The sequence below is a fragment of the Durio zibethinus genome, chromosome 14, assembly GCF_047325235.1.
Source record: "Durio zibethinus cultivar Kanyao isolate XHJ-2024 chromosome 14, ASM4732523v1, whole genome shotgun sequence".
In the NCBI taxonomy this organism is placed as follows: domain Eukaryota; kingdom Viridiplantae; phylum Streptophyta; class Magnoliopsida; order Malvales; family Malvaceae; genus Durio; species Durio zibethinus.
The window spans coordinates 10189825-10193795 of record NC_143175.1 but is presented as its reverse complement, the minus strand read 5'-3'; the positions used below and the strand labels follow the sequence as shown (position 1 = coordinate 10193795).

Sequence of the window (3971 nt, the reverse complement as noted above, 5' to 3'; positions counted from 1 at the left end):
GAGAAGGTTTTTTTTTAACTAATGAATTAATATTTAAAATCATTTCATTCTATATCCTTTTTTGATCAAAACATTAGATTTCTAAATTCTCATAGGGACCCCCAGAATTCCTTTCAAGGCCTGTTGAATTATTTATATGGATTCTATCATTTCACTAATTTGATAAGTAATGAGCTAATGAATCTCTTTCTTTTTGTCACTAGATTTCCTAATCAAATTTGTCGTAACATTCATAATGATCAACTTTACAAAAATCCTATTTAATTCCAGAAGCTTGTAGCATTAGGTCGGATAAACCCTAATTTATTGCTTCTTATCCACCAATAACCCCTACCCTTTCAACTTGTTCTAAAAAATAGGATTTTGTGTAATAAGTTTTTGATATTCAACAATTTCTATTAAAAAATAATCATAGAAATCCAAAAATTATCTATCCAGCCATATGGTAGATCGGCCGCCTACTCCTCTATTACAAAAATAATTATGCATCATTCCCATACTAGTGACAACTTTGAATAGATCATATACTAATTCTCTTTTTTTGAAAATATAGAAAAAGGGGGTTTGTGCACCAATATCGACAATAAAAGGTCCAAGCCATAATAGATGAGAAGTTATACGACTTAACTCCAGCATAATTACTCTGATATATTTGGCTCTTTAAAGGACTTGAATATTGCCCAATTGTTATGGTCCATTTACAGTGCTCTGTTATTCCGACTTCCCCAAATCCTCCAGTAGCACAATCGAGACAACAAGGAGTTCTTTGTCCTCGTGGGGATCAAGTAGTAAGTTTTGAGAATTTAAGAGATGGTTACGGCGAGACGAACATTTATCATTACGATAGGTGTGAAATGGAAGTGTAGTGATGTATGCAACTAAGGCATCCCAATAGGCCAGTAGACTTGAACCTTGTTCCTACATAACCCGATCAATTCGATCAGGCACTTGCCATCTATTTTCATTGTTCAACTCATTGCCAACATGAAAAACCCATTGTTCAACTCTTTGACAACATGAAAAAACCAAAAGCTCTAGCCTCCCTCCTTATCTATCCACAGGATGGAAGGGCAAGGGCCTTTAGTGTCCCCTTCAGTAAAGAAATAGGGCCTCATAATCACTAGCCATTATGCTTTTCCTTTTCTCGCATGTCTTTCTTTGTTTATGGTTCGATATTTGGTGTCCTAGGCGTAAAGTAACAACACCAATCCATCCCGAAATTGGTGGTTAAACTCTATTACAGTGACAATATTTTAAAGGAGGTCTTGCAGAAAAATAGCTCAATGCCAGGATAATAAAAAGCTTAACGCCTCTCATTCTTATTACTTTTTCATATGAAAAAGAAAAAAAAATTGAAAAAGTCATCTTATTCAAAACCCCAATTATGAAATCACCTCTCTCTCACTTCACACCTCAAATCAAACATGATATAGGATGATTATCATCCTATCTTAATCAATAATCTTATGCATCAAATATGACCTAACTAATGGATGAACATATCGGTCACTTCTTGTTCATAAATCTTTCAACTTATTACCATGAGACACATGGTATAATAAGCTGAAAGTGTAGCCATGAGTTGTAAATCTGAGTGACAGTTTCTAGATAATATCCTCGAATGGAACTGTCACATATTTGATGCTGAAAGGCCTAGTTCTTTTAAGGCATTTCAAAAATACTTCATTGCAACTTAATGTTTGAATTACGGTGCCTAATAGCCTATGATATGAAGATTTTGTTAAGGCTTCAGTTCAAGTTCTTGGATTTGTTTGCTCATTCGAATGTGCATAGTTTATTAACAAATTTTCATATTATTTGCTTAATGATCTGGATAGCACTCAGTAATCCATCATTTAAATATGCATACATTTAACTTTTGGTAATTAATCTTTTTTTCAGTAAATTTAAAGTGATAGCATTTTATTGGAATATGATCAGAGATATTACTTGGGAATTTATTCTACATATCAATACTGTCTTTCATTTCTTGCAAATCCTTTTCTTCTTTCAGAAATAATTTGGTAATCCCTTCACTGGACAATCAATCTTGGAGAAACACGGACCTTCAATGAATTTTTCATTACTGTAGTAAATTCATGCTTCTCAGTCAAATCCACATCTTCAGATCCTTTCAAACCAAACCACTTGAAATGCCAAACCAAGTTTGCCACAAAGAACTCCAAATGAAGCATTGCCAAACTATATGCTGGGCACATCCTTCTCCCTAAACCAAATGGCATCATCTTAATTTCTTTACTTCCAGTTATATCAACAACTTTTCCATCATCACCATTTAAGAACCTGTCAGGCTTGAACGCCATTGGATTTTCCCAAACTTTTGAATCCCATCCCATTTCTGCCACTGTAAAGGTTAATATACTGTTCTTTGGCACCAAAAATCCATCCAAGACAAAGTCTTTTGTCACAGCATGTGGGATCAGAAAATGGCTTGGAGGATGACGCCTTAGCCCTTCCAAAATCACAGCTTTTAAATATGACATTTTCTCCAAATCATCTTCCTTTATGATCTCTACCTCTGCATCTGATCCTATAACCTCTTGAATTTCAGTGAATAACTTCTCTTGGATTTCTGGGTACTTCACTAAATTTGCCAAGATCCATTCCAAAGCTGTGGACGTGGTGTCAGTGCCTGCAGTGAAGAACTCTGAGCACAACGCAACTATTTCCCTTTCTTCAAGCTTTCTATTCTCCTTTGGAAGTTGCAAATCTAGCAATGTGTCAATGTAGGAAATTAAAGGATCAGGGAAACTACATTCATCATATTTAAGTTTCTCTGGCTTCCTCGCCTTTCGTCCTCTTATCAAGGGTACAAATACATTTTCCTGGTCGCTTCGAAGCTGACGAAGTTTCTCCCAACGTTTATTAGAGAAAAATTTCCCCCAAGTTGGAAGCAGGTTGAGCATTTTAAATTCGTCAAAACTCACTTGTAACCGACGTTGAGCATCCTTTATGTCATGAATCTGTTTTTCCTCAAGCTTTTCAGCAAAACACATGAAAGAGAACAAACAAAAGATGGCATGTTGGATATGCTCCTTTAATTCAATGCCATCTTTAGAACATGGATGAGATTTCAAGCTGTTAATGAGGATTTCCAGGACCCATTTACGAGCAAATCCGAATGATTTAATCTTTGAAGGGTGGAGGATATTAGAGGCAAGATTACGACGAAGGACGAGCCAAGTTGGGCCATAAAATGCTGAGGAAATGGTGTGCTGATTGCGGCTAAGGAATTCTTCTGCGGCAAATGCAGAGGGTCGATCAGCAAAGGTAGCACTATTAACAATTAATGCTTGATGAGCAAGGAAGTGGCTTGCAATGAAGATAAGTGGTTTGGAGCCAATAAAAAGAGTATAAATTGGACCATATTTTTCTCGTTGGTTTAGGGCAAAAGCCTTGACCTTTGACAAAGGCATGAGAAGCCATAGAAGGTTGGCAATGAAGGGAATTGTAAAAGGCCCTGGTGGGAGCTGGTGCCTTTTTATTTTAGTGAAATGGTTGAAGAGAGATTTAAGCAGGGTGGAGATAATGATCAAGATGATGAAAAAGATTAAACATGTTCCCATTTCTAAAGAGGATTTCACAAAAAGTAAAACAAAATTGTTGTGAGTTAGGAGTAGCGGAGCTGCAGGATGCATATTTATATGTAAAGAAGGGACTCTGATGTAATTGAGATAATTAATTATGCTAAAATCAAGTTCCAATGAGGTTTTAATTTTATTATCTTAATGTCAAAGATGTCTTAAAATTCATTATATTACTAGGAAATAGGTTTTTAGCAGCTTTTTTTTATATATATTTAGCGTCATTTATAAACACTGTTAAAATATTAATGGCATTTGTCAAAAATGCCGTTACGAGTGTCAATTATACTTACGTAAGAAAAAATAATGGTGTTTTTGTTAGTGTAAATACTGAATAATCTAGAACTATTGCTTTTGGTAAATCTG

At 35.3% G+C, this 3971-nt stretch overlaps 1 pseudogene; it reads right to left on the bottom strand.

Moving 5' to 3' along the window:
- Nucleotides 1-1831: 1831 nt before the first annotated feature.
- Nucleotides 1832-3641, bottom strand: LOC111294762 (cytochrome P450 89A2 pseudogene; annotated as a pseudogene).
- Nucleotides 3642-3971: the final 330 nt, after the last annotated feature.